Below are 15,949 nucleotides of genomic sequence, written 5' to 3'. Positions count from 1 at the left end.
AAATACCTTAACCGTTACAAAAAGCAGTAATTAATGTTTATCTGTAGCAAACGTCCGGAGAGTAAAATTAAAGAAAATATATATCCACGAGTACATTTATGCAAATTTGACCCTGCATAAAATAGAGAAGAACGCTCTCCAAGAATACTATTTTCCCAAGCAACTAATGGATATTTTAATGTTTATTGGTATTATTTCCTTTTTATTACTATTAACAAGGAATCAAGTCAGTTGTCAGGCTCTTGCTGTAACTACTGAACTACGAGGATTTCAGGATCCAAGGTGCTGCCATGGGTTGTACAAGACTTGAAGAAACCCACATCGCCTAGGCTCGTAACAATCTGTCGTCTTTAAGAAGACTTAAGCCTTGTTGCTTAATTAACAGCTGAAATGTTTAACTGGAGTTCTAACTTCTCAATTTCAGTTTCCCATTTGGTAAATTATTATTCCTGGGTCATACAAAACAAAGATACATGTTTCACTTGAAAACAGGAAAGATGAAATAGGATCATGCAAAAGGGTAAATCTTACAGGGGAAATAAAAAATGCACATCTTTCTTTGTTTAGATCCTATCTGTAGGGCAACCAAAGGGCAAATTCTATAAAGTTCAATGAAAATAGCTTCTCTTTATTATCAAGATAATATGATAAAAAAAAAAAGCAGAGGTGGAAAACAAATCTCTATTTACTTTGTACTGCCTTCATTCTATTTTAAGACCAGTTGAAAAAACTCTAAGATTGAGAAACTTAGTCTTACATATGGGACAGAAACCTTGGATTTATGATGTGGCTCATGTTTAAGAAGTATATACATATAAAAAGAATGGTATATTTAACAATAGTCCAAGTGTCTTACATATCATATTGTGGAAAGTATTTTTCCCATATGTGACTTATGGAAACAAGCTCAGTTTGTGGCCTTATGTTCTCCCCACTGCCCCCACCACCTGTCCCATTCCAACCCCAACGCCTCCTTTATAGACTTACAGCAAGTTCTAAAGCAAATTATAAGCATGGGGCATTTGTCAATGTTTCTAATCATTTTAAATTCACACATTCCTAAAATACTGAGTATTATTCAATCATGAATTTGAATTACTTACCAGATGTTCTTTTAAGCAAAACTTACAATGATCATCTATTATGTAAGAGAAAAAGTAAGATTACCCCATTTATTTTAGGAGGCATCTAGAATATCTAAGTAGAAATTTGGCATATTTATTTTTAACCACATTCATTTAAGTTCAACTTAGATCTATTTCCAGAAATACTGATTTATAGTAATTCTCAACTCCAAGATTCTATAATTTGATTAATTAAGCTCTTTCCCTATGTAGTAAGTGGAAAGACCCCCTAATTTCTCCACAACTTTCACTAAGCGAAACTAAGATTTCATTCCATTTATTTCACATCTGTCAATGGTTTATTTTTTCATTTACATAACAAATTTGTTTTTATAGTGTAAGTGCAAAAAAATGAATCAATTCCCTAAACCAGTGCACATTATAGTTATACAGATTGATCTCTTGCAGTTCTATCAAAATGCTAGCTTAAAATAAATGAAATTTTATATTAAAATACTGAGTGCATTGACCATAGAATCTTATCACCGAAGTAGTGGAAAGTGGATTTGATAGAAGTAGATTTTGTTGCTGAAATAACAAAGAATTTTGTCATGCGAGAGAGAAAACCGCTGCTGATGCCCGGGACCTGGCCAGCCACTATGTGGTGGGTCTTGTTGTCTCTGGACACCAGCCTGGTACTCACAGCCAGGCCTTGGGATTCTCTGGTTAAACATGAACAACTTCACAGAACATCGACTTGAGCATGGCTGCTCTATGATCATGATGGGTCACGACAAAAGCAAAATGCTCTGTAATTGTGTCTAAACATAGACCCATTATCGAGGCGCCTCAGTGGCTCAGTCGGTTAAGCGCCTGTATTTGGCTCAGTCACAATCCCAGGGTTCTGGGATCGATCCAGCCCTGCATCGGGCTTCCTGCTTAGCAGGGAGTCTGCTTTTCCCTGGCCCTCTGCCCCTCTTCCTCTCTCTCTCTCAAATAAATAAATAAAACCTTTAAAAAAATGAATAAACACAGAGCAATTATGGACACTAAGCTAAGACACAACCCACTTTCCCAACTCATAAGGGTCACAGCTGCTTCTGTGCCAACGGCAACCTGGGCCAGTCTCATCTTGCCTTCCCCTAGATAAGATTTATTAGACACCCAGTTGTAAAATTACCTTGCTTTCCGACAACATCCAATTCAGGGCAAAGCTGTTTTCTTACCCATCCCCCCCCATCCCCTGCCAACCAATCACCCAATCAAAGCCCAAATTCTGTGAGAGATTCTTTCAAACACCGTTCTGAGTCACCCTCGGTTCCCTGTAGTACACTTCGCCCTCTTTGCAATGAGTCATCAACTCAACTTGTTCAACTGCAGGTGTGTTTCTGCTGGTCTCTGGCTAAAGAACACTGACAATTATAAAGTATCTCAAAAGCTTGGCTCTTCATGCCACTGTTAGCAGGAGGCTCTGACATATTTGGTACCACAATCCCCCAGAATGTCATAGAAGACTAAATGGAACTTTAAGGAAGGAAAATTAGAAGATGCCATAGTAATGAGGAATAAGAGAGAGGATTATGGTCATGCAAAATAGCATTAAACAAAGATTTTGAGGTTAGAGGAGCTGTATTAAATACAAAATAAAAGAATATGCCAAGATGAGGAACATAAGCCAGGACACGGGGAGGACAGACACGTCAAGAGCTGAAGGACATCGAAACACTGAAGAGCTTTATAGTCCTGCTTCAAGAGACGCTAGAAGAGTATGTTGAGCCTTTATTACCAAACTCCCACTAAGGGGAAGGGTCTCAGCCACTACGTTGAAGGTATCATACAATTCTAGCATCTACAAAACACAGAACTAGCACCGTATAATTAGAGAACTCATGACCCTCCCGTAAAGGGCTATCAAGAAAAAGTAGGTTGATTTTAAACAACTCCTTAAAAGGGATTAAGATAAAGTCTATATTTAAAGGGATTAAATTTTAAAGGCAATCAGTAAGGTGGGAAGTACAGGGTGTGAGCCGAGACTAAGAACACAGTAGGAGCAATCACGATGACAGCGAGGATGACGCTATTTACAACAGCAACTTATCAACAGATTTCTTAAAAGCAGACATTATGAGAATCGAGTTAAATATTTTTGGTTATTCACATACACACCAATTTTCTGACAACTACTATGCTAAATCTAGTCTGATTTAAACAGCTGTTAAAATTGAGCAGAGTGCTAGGGGATAAGACTTCTCACTCTCTAGTTTCCAACACTCACTTGCTAGTCCCTGTTTTCCAAAAGAAGGAAGGATTTAAAACTACATAGACTCTGAGTTTGGCTCAGCCAGCATAGTGTTGTCCTTCCCTAATCTTATCTTGCCCTTAACCCTTTGCCTACATAGCAAGCACCTGCTGACGGTCATTCCTGCAACCTGAACCAAGCTCTGATCCGACTCCCTTTACCACCGTATCACAGCCCAGGAGATTCACAAATTCTTGCTCCAGGCTTTTTGCAATTGTTTTTACAGGTTCTAATACTGGATCACTTCCCCCATCAAACTCTTCCTCGTTCTTGAAAATTCCAGCTTACTTTTGAAGCTCCTTTCCTATCATGTTCTGAATCATTAACTTTGTTTTTCACTTACTTAGACTTTTATCTCTCCAGTGACACTGGCAAAAGTTTCTGTAGCCTTTGCAAGAGTGCAAAAAAATTCCATAGGTATTCTTAGTCTGGTCTTCTAATTGGGATAAATCGGGAGAATGAACAAAACAAAATCTGGTATTTCCCCTCAAGGAGCTGACAGCATGGCTAGGAAGATAACTTGTAAGCAGACAGTTATGATACATCCCGACACCTACACCCAGGCTGGGAGAAGAATGGTGGATTGGGGAAGGGTGATGAAGGACATTTTGGTGGAAGACGTGTTATCTTACTTGAGAGTTATACAATACAGGTCCAGGTAGAGAAAGTGGGAGAGGGGAAAGGGAGCAAAGACATTTCCCCACAAATATGTACAGATATCCATAAGAAAACACACACTGACACACTGACAGGGCGCCTGGGTGGCTCTGTCTGTTAAGCCTCTGACTCTTGATTTCAGCTCAGGTCATGATTTCAGGGTCATGAGACTGAGCACCCACCCCAACCCCCACCCGCCATCTCCCATTAGGCTCCTCGCTCAGCAGAGAATCTGCCTGAGATTCTCCCTCTCTTTCTGCCCCTTCACCTTGTGCTTTCTCTAAATAAATAAATAAATCTTAAAGAAAAAAAAACATGCTGAGGAAATACAGCTATTTTGAGAAGGATTTGGTACACGGTACGGGTTTTGGAAAGACAAGACAGGACACGAGAGAGGCACAGATGAAAACACAAAGCCCTAACACAGCCCACACCAGACTGAGATGCGTGCCTGAATACCTACGAAGTCGTTCGCTCAGGGATTTCTCTTGAAAGCCATCTAGAGCTACTTAAGGATTTTAGGGAAGGCATACTTAAGAAAATTTAGGTTAGGAAGATGGCTTTGGCATGACGTGGAGAACAGATTGGACAGAAAGTCAGAGGAAATCTTTTGAAATAACCCAGGCAGAAAATTACATGGTCTGAATTAAAGTAGTGGCTGGGGAGGAAGCAGTTGAGAAAGATTTCAGAAATATTTAGTAGAGATGGGGAGATATTCCGAAGGTAGCAGGAATAGCTCAGCCTTGCTGAATAATTAGCTAGATAAAGGGGAAAAAAATCAAGGAGTCCTGTGTTTCTGGCTCCAGTAACAAGATGAAAGAAAAGAATGGAGAGGAAATAATAGGACTAGATGTGGGCGTGGGAGGAGGTTAGGTCTATGCCATTTTCGCTGAGCTAGCTGCAAGATCCCGGGCCAGTCTCTTAAGCTCTGTTTACTCAGTCTTAAAACGAGGATAACACTATCCATGCCTAAATTACTGTGAGACGTAACAATAGTTAATCCTTCTGAGCACTTGCCACGTACAAGGCACTTGCGTAAGCATCTCACATGCAGCAACTTGCTGACTTTGAGCAACTGATGTATGGAGGTAGGTACTTAGATTATCCCCATCTTAATGGACGAAGCAGAAGCAGAGAGAGGTTCACCGCCTTAGCCAGGGTCGTGGAGCTGGCAAGTGGCAGATCCAAATTTCAACCCTTTTTAATCTGACTACAGAGAGGATGTTCCCACCAATGGTTTACAATGCCTCTCATTAATCACTCATCATTTTACATCATTATCAGAGTGGTTATAATTTCTGGTTTCACTGGCAGGATGTAATTACCTATTTAATCTATTCATTTGTTTAAAAAGTATTTGCAGAGTCTACGTATGTACATACCTTTTACTCAACACTAGGATCGATCCAAGCACAGTGAGTGACACACCTATCTTGGGGCCGCTTTCAGTTTAATTTTGAACATAAAATGCACATCAGGAAACAGAAGACAAAATTTTATGCGTTTAAAGGGGTCGGATACTTTCAACATAAGATATAAGGCACCCACATCGAGCCCTTGACCAGCAGGCACCGGGACCATGAGATACAGAACTGGGATCCCTTGAACATACAGATTATTGGTGAAACTATAAGAACTGATAAGGTCATTTAGTAGGTGTTGATGGAGAAGGGAGCCCTAGAAAAACTGAAGAGAAGCAAACAGGGGACTGTCACTTCAATGCCTATTAGGCAACAGCAGAAAAAGCTCCTTTAACTTCTATGGGCCTTGGAGTCCTCACTTGTAAAATTAGCGGATCTCGGTTTAAGAGTATGCTAAGAACTCTTCCCACTTCTAACGTTTGCAGCTTTTGCTGTGAACAAATGTGAACATTGGGAGAGCTGCCGAACGTCGACTTCCAGCTTTAAACCTCAGAAAGAAGCCAAGCTTCATAGCTGTTGCTCTGCCATGGTAAATAATTAGTAAGTCGTTTTCTTTTCACAAAAGACTATTCAGTGACTTTCAGTTGCTTTTATTTATTCTACAGGATTTCAGCTTAGAAATGTTCTCGCGGTTACTATGTACAGAAGTTCTGCGTGGGAGATTTTAGAGAGAAAAACAAAATGGCACCTCTATTACTTAAGAGGAATATTAATGGGGTAGAGAAGATAATGGGCATAATCAGAGCAAGCTTCTTGCAGTTTGCCTCTTAGGACCAGGATTTACCTTTTTCCTGGCCTAATCCTTTTTTTCCTGACTTCATCGGGTAAAACATAAAACATCACTGAATTAGCTTAATAGAAGTGCAGGATGAGGATGCAATACACAGAGGTTTGGAAACCCAAAGAAGAAACTTGCAAGACGCTCTCAATGTAGTCATGGAGGAACCCCGACCCGGGGGACTGAGGAAGACAACAGATGATGACCGGGCCTCTACAACTAGCTGGCCACTCCTTGCAGCCCCAGGGGGGATTCTGGGGTTCTGTGTGACTAGGCTAGCAAACAACAGCTGCTATATGTGCTGTGGCTTCCCATTAAGTGTGTGAGAGCCGAGAAATCATAACTATACCTGGGCTGGGTTAGCAAATCTTGCAGACGACCATTGGACCCTGAGTAGAACAGAAGGGACAGAACTAGAAGTTTTTCCTCTAGCTTTATCCAAAACTTGGCACATCGAGTGAAGACATCTCAGAGACTGAATGCAGAAGCAAGCACATCTAAGCTTTGCATGCAGATGGGATTGTGAGGGGGCTGAAGGGGGTGGGGGGACGACTAAGAAATCAGTGGTATTTGGTGAAATCAATGAGCTTCATGGACTTGACCCACCGGGAGATCATCAGCGTGCGTTTACACACTTCGTGTCATATGAATTATAGAACATTTGTGTATTACATTTTATAATTAAATTTTTAACAGATGATCTACTCTGTATGACAAAGTAACAAAAACAAAACCCCAGCCCGCTGGGAAGGGCCGGTTGGTGCCACGGGTGGTGATGTTCCATGAAACCGCCTAGGATCTCGCACACCAAACACTGCACAGATCTATCACTTTACGGCAGAGATTTGCACTAATCGGGGTATTTTTTAAAGAGCACTAAGCCTAAGAGACGCATTTAAATGTTTAAATGATGAAAACTTCTGGACAGTTTAGAGCACTTAGTGGAAGGTGAACATTTTGGGCTAGCAAAGATGTAGACACAATACTTCGGAATAAATGAGTGTGAGTGTTTACTGTGTGTCGGACACCGGGCAGTGCTGGTGCTCAGTTACAAACGGCCCAGCCCAAGGGCCAACTCTGAGGGCACAGTGACGATCTTATCACCGTGCATTACACTTACCACCGCTTGTGTCCTCCTGCACTCTAATTGCCCCTCCACGTGTCTGCTTAGATCTAACTTTGACCGAGCGGCTCTGAAAAGGAGGAGGCTCCTGGAAACTAGACGTTTCCATAGAAACTAGACGTCTTTCCCTTCCCCTCCAAGAGACGGAGCTAAAATTTAGGTGTTTGTTTGTTCGCTCTTTCAGACAAAAGAGTTCGACAAAAAGTAACCCTCAGGAGCTATTAAACCCAAAGCTGGGAGTGCGCACTCAGTTAGGTAATTGTATTCTGGGGTTTCCATGTGCTTTCTGTTAGTTACTTAGCATTTTAAGAATGCAGTGCTCATTTGTAGGGTCAATGGCAAGAAGTTAAGAGCGGGCAAAGGAAGTAACTCTGCCCACTATCTTCTTTCTAGTTCTGTAAAGTTAACAGTCGCCCGTGCGCCCTATCTTCTTTAGGAGATGGATGGTTCACTAAGGGTCTGTTTGTGCGCAGTGGTGGGGACAGTGTCCACAAAATCATCCTATGTCTGTATCATTTACCAAGTTAACAGTTTTTTTTTTTTAAATAAACCTTTCAGAAAAAGGTTTCATTCCATATAAACAAAATTTAGAACAAGCACCTGAAAAAAGATCCGGGATCCTTATAACCGCCCAGCACAATATCATTCACCATGTTCTCTAGAGCCCACAACAGTGTCTGACACAGAGTAAATGCTCACATGTATATTTCAATAAATAAATGACTCAGAGATGGCTGATTCCATCAGGTTTGCTGTTTTAGGGTTCAATCTTAAAGTAAGAGTACTTGTTGGAAAGATCCCACTCACTGCAAATTTATGCCTGCTCTAAAAAGACAGTGTGTGTAGGGTCCACGCTACAATAAACTAACTTTTATTACTTCATTTCTAAAACTTCCTAGATTGAGATACACAAAGGACACTTTACAATGCTATCTGTTACATTTCAAATCGGGTGATAATGAAATTCCAGACTAGGACAAAATAAGCCTCCACATGAATTTTGTTTAGCCTGTGTTTCTTAATTTTTAAAACTATGACATGACTATTAATACCCTTTTTGATTTCCTAAAAATTAAAGTGGGAGAAATATAACATTTATATTTGGAAGGCTTAATGAGGAAAACAACATTAAGATATGAAACTACTGTTTTTTTTTGTTTTTTTTTTTTTTTTTAAAGCACTGTTCTTATTCTACTTTTAAACTTCACAAGCACTGAACGAAGAACAATGCTTTTCTATTTGGAGACACTCTGGACTCCTTAATGAATGTATCCAAGCTGTTTGCTATGCCCCTCAATAATGCTTGCCAATTTTCTGTCGTTTCCTCTTTCAGATGATAGTGTTTGTGTGACAAAGGTCTCTGGGTATGTTTCAAAACATTTTAAACAATTTAACAATGTACCACCAAGCACCTTCTTTAAAGTGTCACTCAATTTCCACACAGCTAAATTTGTCAGAAGACACAAAACTGAATTCACCGTACCAACCTTCATAAGGAAATGGCTAGAAAGTTCACTGGGAAACCAGAGGCATACTCATTGCCTTATGTGAAAGAAAAAAGCTTTTAGCGGCTTAGTCAATTTCTGCTAATGCTGCTACAATACAACAAACAGTAACACTATTTACAAAACTATGTTTCTTTTTATATTCTCCATGCACTTATGCTAGTTTTAGACTGTTTCCTTTTCCTGACCAACAGTTCATTGTTTATGATGGAGAGAATCACTCTTAACCCAGCAGAATTAAGGATTCCAGGAACTGGATGAAAACAAAGGGTCACTTCACCTGCAGTTACCTCCCATTCCTCACTTCAGGCCACTTCTCTCAGGCTGCGGCAAAATGGTGATGCACTTTGCAGTTTTCAACCAAAGAACGATCAAAAACATGAACAACGGACCAATAAAAGACATTTTCCCTTGTCTTTCATTTTAAAGCATTTCTTTTTGAATTTCAGAATTCTACGAGGTTTAGTTTATAAATGCTAAGACTATTAAATTCCCTAATGAGTAATCTTAATTTGCCATTTGTGCTAAAGGCAAAATTAGCCATAGTCACATTAACATCATCGATTATTATGTACTGATTTGTTAGCCACATTAAAGCCCCCACCCCACCTTGTTTTCCGCTTTTGCCTGGCAGTGATTTTTCTGAGTTCAAGAGCTTAGCTTTTCCCAGGTGAAAATTGTTTTTATTATCCTCGGGTGTTTGCTTTCTTTCTCAAACTCTCAGAACAGTTAGCCGCAAAGTTGTCATTGTCCTTTACAAAAGGATCGGATTCCAAATAATTAGTGTTTGTGTTGTACATCATTTGAAAATATTTCTCCTTTCCTTGTCAGGATTACAGGAGTCTCATGTATTGCCCTACAAATCCCACTTTCATTATTTAGTCAGGTGTACCTGAGAACAAGACGGGTTGCCTGTTTCTCTTCATCTGATCCACGTCCCACCTGAGTTGTGAGTTCTCAAGCAGGGAGTGAACAAGAAGTTAACACTTTTGTAAGCTCAGTCCAGAATGCTCTCCCCAGAATTCAGCACAGCTCTAAGCGACCATTTCTCCAAAGAATGAAAAGAAATGATCTTCTTTAAAGGTAAAGAATTCAACCAAATTCCTTCTGAGACTTTATAAAATAGCATGCAGTGTCAGAGGGGACTGTTCTTAAATCCGCATCTGGTTTTCTCTGTAAGCTAAGTATGTCCTTAAGTCTCCTTTCTGCATAAGTCACTCCTCTATCATTCTCTGCAGTGTTCTCTGATCTTATGCAGCCATACTATGAAACACCCCATGTTACGAAGTTCTGCTATGTGACAAAACCCCTTCCCTCCAAAATAAGATACCTGGTGCCCACAGTCAGTACAATTTGTATGATCACCAGTGATCAGTAAGTATGTATGGAAAGATTTTTATTTTCTTTTTTCCTTCTAAGAGCTTGTCAAGAGAATTGGATCTTTTTAAATTATTTCTCAAACATACTTGTTAGTCTTGACAATGTGCCAAAAAACATTTTCAGAGTCCCATGAACAAAGGTCATTCAACCTCTAGTCTCATTCAAAAAAAAAAAAAAAAAAGTTTTTGAAATTTGGAAGAGAAAATTTTAACTGGTCAGATTTTTAGAGTGTCCTCTTTAAAAGAATAATTTTTTTTTAAAGCCTAGAAGAAGGTAAACAGAAATTTAAATAAGAAAACTCAGACTAGATTGAGACAAGCCATGTCAACTTAAGAGAATCTGAAGGAATAAGATTTCCAGTAAAATTATACTTTTTGAAATAAGAAATTTGCACTTCCCGATACTTTCCAAGTCAAAGCCATGAAAATGAGCAAGCGGAAATATTGTGGGATGAATTTGGAGACTAGTGGAAATGTTAAAATTGTCAAAAGTCTGTTCACCTATTTAGTTGAACGCTTACAAATGTTAAAAGAAGCATCCTAGACTAAATTATTACAAAAGATAGTATGACCTTCTTAAAGAGTTTAAAAATAATGATTACTAATATTTATTAGATGCTAGTCCCTCCACAACAAAGACACTTATAGCCACACCCCTAAGTAAAAACAATTTTGCTCACCCACCTCTGGAGTAGCTTGCTTGCCTAGATGTAGGATCTGAAGTCTGACTTCAGGGACACTGTTGTAGGAGGAGACGCAGAAAATCAACACATGATTCCCACAGCACAGCAGCTGAGAACTCAAAAATGAGGCACAGGGTCTTGACCATTCATCTGTCTTTAAGGTTTTCCTGACATCTGAAAGCCATTGACATCCCGAGCCCTCCAGCACTTGAGGCGCATGCCTGACACGAGATAAATATAGATCCCTGACACCTGAGCCAGATGGAAGGAAAGTTAACTTGAAAAATCTCATTCATTTCGTGCCTCAGTTGAGGAAAATAAAACCTTTAATCCTTTTCCTATTAAAACCTTTTATGCCCCGTAAAAAATAGTTTCTGTGCTTATGAAACATGAGAATGCAAATAATCATTAGTAATTGATTTGTTTCTCTCCGTAATTACCACTTGTTGTGACAGCACAGAGACAGGCTCAGTATCTCCTTTCTTGGTTAAGTACAGAAGAAACATAATAGTGAATAATAAGAATTATTTACTCAACTTTTTTTTTAAGTGACTTTTGCAGGTGAGTCCTTAAATGTGAATACCTAGTTGGTGAACTTTCTGGTTTATTTTCTCTTATATGGTGGAAGAGTAATTTGGTTCTTTATTGTTTTCCTCAGTGAGACAGACAGTGTCACGCATTGCCAGGTGCTTTGGTTTAAGTTAATCTTTTGGTATAGTTGTATAATGTAGATTTAAATTGAATTTTGCTTAGTATTATTTGTAAACACATAAATAAGGTTACCTTTGTCCTGAGAAACTATGATTAGAGTTATTACTCTGAAGATACAATGGCAAAATTTCTAACAATAAATCACTTTCTAGGATTCGTAATTTAAGAATCTCTAATTCTATATTTGAACAAATCTCTAATTCTACACAGAGGAACAAGAAAAGTCACACTGCTCTCCTGAGATTTTGAGGTACTAAATATTTTTAGTTAGTAGTATGTTTTAGAGAATAGCATTAGAGAAAAATAATGGATTTTGGGTTACCAGTTTCTAAATGATGATGACCTGTAACTAGTAGTACCTACCATCCCAGAAAGGAGAATGATTCTTTTTTCCAATGCCTGAAACCAGTATTTTTGTATTTTAATAATAGGTCCCATGTATTGAGCACTGTCTATGTTCTTGGCACTGTGCTAAGTAGATATCATATAATCTCATTCTCTTTTCCTAACCCAAAAAATATCCTTTCAAATCAAGTTAATATTTTTAGGTCCCATTTTGCAGAAAAGAAACCTAGTACTTCAAAGAACTTAGGACTTGTAAATATTGACAGTGGACATATGGCTAATAAGTGGCTCATAGGAGAGTCTAACGCATATGATTTTGACTTGAAAGTTTGTTTCTTTCCCGTCATACGATACAGTTACAGGGTAAAAATGAGTTTCATCCATGCTTCACCTGTATCGGATTAGTCATCCTAATGAGTAATTTTTTTTTATTTTCAAACACAGGGAAAGTACGGAAACGGTCCCCGTGGATTATTGCTATGACACCAGGAAATCCCCGGAAGCATTATGTCCCCAGCACAAGGAAAAGACAGCTCTAGGAGGCACAATTCTAGCCAGAGATATTTCTCAGCTCTTGCATTGATGTGTTGCAACTCGTCGTCATGAATCTGTAGAAACAGAGTTTGACCTGCCGGAGCCTGGAGGGCCAGGCCTGATGGCCCCTTCTCAGCCATAATGGCATGTCTGGCAGGTGGAGGTTGGACGACCAGCATAGAGGAGGGGTAGCCACATGGCAGAGAGTCAGCCAGTGAGGTTACATAACCAATACCAGGGAGATTTTGCATGAGAAGGAGTGGGAGGGGGGATCACATTTTCAACTATCTTAGAACATGAACTGTGACCCTGTCATTCAAAAAAAATTATTTTTCCATGTGTGTAAAATCATTCTAGTATTTGAACTTAATATTTCATCAAAGAACTGAAAAGACAAAAAATTCAGGGAACTGAGGAACACACATTTTCTATGAATTATAATGAATATCATAGAATGCCCCCAACACTCTATGCACCATTGTCTTTGAATATGGGTTATGTCCCATAAATAAGAATAGGAAATCCTGAATTTCCTTTCCATGAATTACCTATTCATTGTCATTAAATTGTTCACTCCCTGCTAGGCACCGATTTACGAGCAGTGGGTGGCGAGAGAGAGGAAAGACTAGCGGTAGTTTGAGTTAAAAAAAAAAAAAATACAGGGGCACTTGGCTAGCTCAGTTGGTAGAGCATGCACCTTTTAATCTCAGGGTCATGAGTTCAAGCCCCACACTGGGTGTGGAGCCTACTTAAGATAAAATAAAAATTAAGAAAAAGATGACTATGGCTCTGGGACAAGACCTCTGACCCTTCATCCAGAGAATCATCAGAAACTTTCTTCACCATCTTCAAAATTAAACATTTCATCACAGAATGTCAATTAAACCCAGGGCTCTTTTTTGCCCCCCCGATTGGTCATGTTTCAAGTGTTGATGAGCCTAAATTTTTGAACCAGACAAAACCAAAACATCTGGATTTTGTTGGACCCTGAATGGCAGAACTTTAAGGCATTAAAGTTGAACCAATAATCCTGCTAAGAGCAGCTGTCACCAGCTGTTGATAGACTGTTCCTCACAAGATGCTATTGTGCAATTTCCCACTTCTCTGTGGAAATCTTTTCTTGAAACAAGCAGTTCATCTGTCCATACAAAAAACGTCATCAATACGGTGGCATTCATAGTACTATTTTCTGTCCTTCCCAACACCTCCCAGTCCTGTGTCTCTGATGCCTCCCGGTGCAATTCTTCCAGATATCTTTCTTCTTCATCCCACCAGCATCATCCAGTGGCCTTCATCAAGTATTAGTAACAGAACTGACTTCATCCTTAAGCAGGCCATGCAGAATGTGTGGGGGACGTTTAAAGTAATAATATGCCTTAAAAAAAATTCCCTTCAGAGAAATTCAAATTTCAAATCAAAGATCTGTCCCTCATTTTATATTTCTGTCCATTGTGTAAGAGTTAACAGTGAAGTGTTTTTTGAATCCTTGGCTCTGTAACATAACAGGGAAGGAATAGTTTGTGGCCTTGTTGGGAAATTTTGGCATAAACCCCTGTACACACTTGAAAACAATGAGAATATTCACCAAGATACTTCAACACATTAACCTTGCTACCTTGTTTTTAGGAAAAACGTATTTGGAAACGCCCTTGGATTATGATCAGCTTGCTTAAAGTGTATATTCAGGGTCTGAAAGACATTTTGGGCTTATTTGTAACGGATTCTATTAGTAGACTCCGCTTTACCAGGGTTTTCTGTTTGTTTGCTGTCTGTTTTCCCATGTTTGCATGGAATAAATAAATTTCACACAAAGAGCTTTTTCCTAAGGAGCATTTTCCTCCGGAGAGCTGTGACAAAGGCTTCCTAGTAATCTTCTCTTAACTTGCTCTTCTCAAATCTATACATACGTGAAATGCTTTTATTCTGAACATCAGCTTCAGGTAAAGCTTTTCTTACCAATTCTTCTCAAAATTGACTCTAGGAGAGAATTCTAGCTCTATGTTTGTTATCCAAAAGCAATGAGGATAAATGGAAATCTATACTATTAAAATAATCTAATAGAGTAGTTCTCTTTGCCTTTTTTTTAAGTCTTTGAAGCCTCAAATTATTGCTAAATTTCATATCCCTACTTTTATCTCCCTACCAATGTCATCCTCATTAGTCATAAAAGCTTTACCAAGAATTTGCATGAAATATTACAGCCCCAAAGCAGCACTCTTCCCTTTTAAGTTGGATGGGTGGTCATTTAATCATTTATTGGTTCAACAGCAAGATACAATGAAATTCTGTTTTTGTGTACAGAACAGTGCTACTCCTTTGGGGAAAAATGCTTAATTAAGAGCCACAGTTTGTGCTCTCAAGTATCTTCTTGTTTTGTGAAGGAAGACAAGCACCATTTAACAAATCATAATGTGTTACAATAAACTGGGGTGAGTAATGAAAGAATGTGTCATTGTGATAAGCTAAGCTGAATGGTCAGAGAGGTCTCTCTAATATACATATATATGTATATATATTATATATATGTGTTATCATATGTGTATATGTATATATAAATTTAAGCATTTGTTTATATATGTATATGTGTGTAGATATGGATATGTGTCTGTATATATATGTAAATACACATTATATAAGGAAGCCTAAATATATATATATATATATATATATATATATATACCTAGATAGATAGATAGTTAGATAGATATGTAGGGAAGCCTCTCTGAACTTTCAGCTTAGCTTATCACAGTGTAACATTCCTTTTCATTTTGTTCCAGTTTATCTCAGTTTATGATTATATATTATGATTTCTTAAACAATGCCTGCTCTCTTCACAAAACAGTAAGATACTTGGGAGCACAAACTTTGGCTTTTTATTTACCATTTATATTTACCACTGATTTACATACACACACTAATATCTAAGAGTGAGTAGGTTTTAAGTGGCAAAGAATTCGGAAAGCATTCAAAGGTAAGAAGCCAGGAACGGTAAGCAGCCTGCCATGGACGGGAAGGAGCCAGAAGATTCAAGTCACTGAAAGTAGAGAGCAGAAGTCCAACGTGGCTGGACGAGAGGACAGGGAAGAGTAATCGGAGATGATGCAGGAGAGTTAGGGAAGAGCCAGACATCACAGATATTTGCAGGGATTTATCCTAAGAACAATGGGGAGCCATTGAAGAATTTTAATCCCAAGAGATACATGATCGAAGCTGAATTACATTGGAAATGATAGCAGCGTGGCTGCTGGGATTGAAAGGAGGTAAGAATGGAAGAATGGATGTGGGAAAACCCGAAAGGCAGCTATTACTAACTTGAATAGTAGCTTGACTTAAAATGGATACAAGAAAAATGGAGGGAAAAAAAAGAAAAAGCCATAGACTTAGAAGGTAAAATCAACAGATTTTGGTGGTGGTTGTGGCTGTTGTACAAGAGGAAAGGGGAAGAAGAAT

The 15,949-nt window shown here is 38.8% G+C and overlaps 1 protein-coding gene across 3 annotated transcripts in view; it reads right to left on the bottom strand.

Moving 5' to 3' along the window:
- The window catches only part of CD36 (CD36 molecule), a 74,991-nt gene extending 63,813 nt beyond the window's left edge, over positions 1-11,178 (bottom strand). Inside the window, exon 1 of one of the 3 annotated variants that reach the window (XM_026504571.4) lies at positions 10,911-11,178. The gene's annotated coding sequence lies outside the window, so the exon portion shown is untranslated. Of the gene's footprint in view, positions 1-10,906 lie in introns of all 3 variants that reach the window. The other 2 variants (XM_048212740.2, XM_048212734.2) reach the window with 2 other exon arrangements.
- Positions 11,179-15,949: the final 4,771 nt, after the last annotated feature.

This window comes from Ursus arctos, unplaced genomic scaffold (assembly GCF_023065955.2).
Source record: "Ursus arctos isolate Adak ecotype North America unplaced genomic scaffold, UrsArc2.0 scaffold_3, whole genome shotgun sequence".
In the NCBI taxonomy this organism is placed as follows: Eukaryota; Metazoa; Chordata; class Mammalia; order Carnivora; family Ursidae; genus Ursus; species Ursus arctos.
The sequence above is the reverse complement of the archived record's forward strand: the minus strand, read 5'-3'. Positions and strand labels throughout refer to the sequence as shown.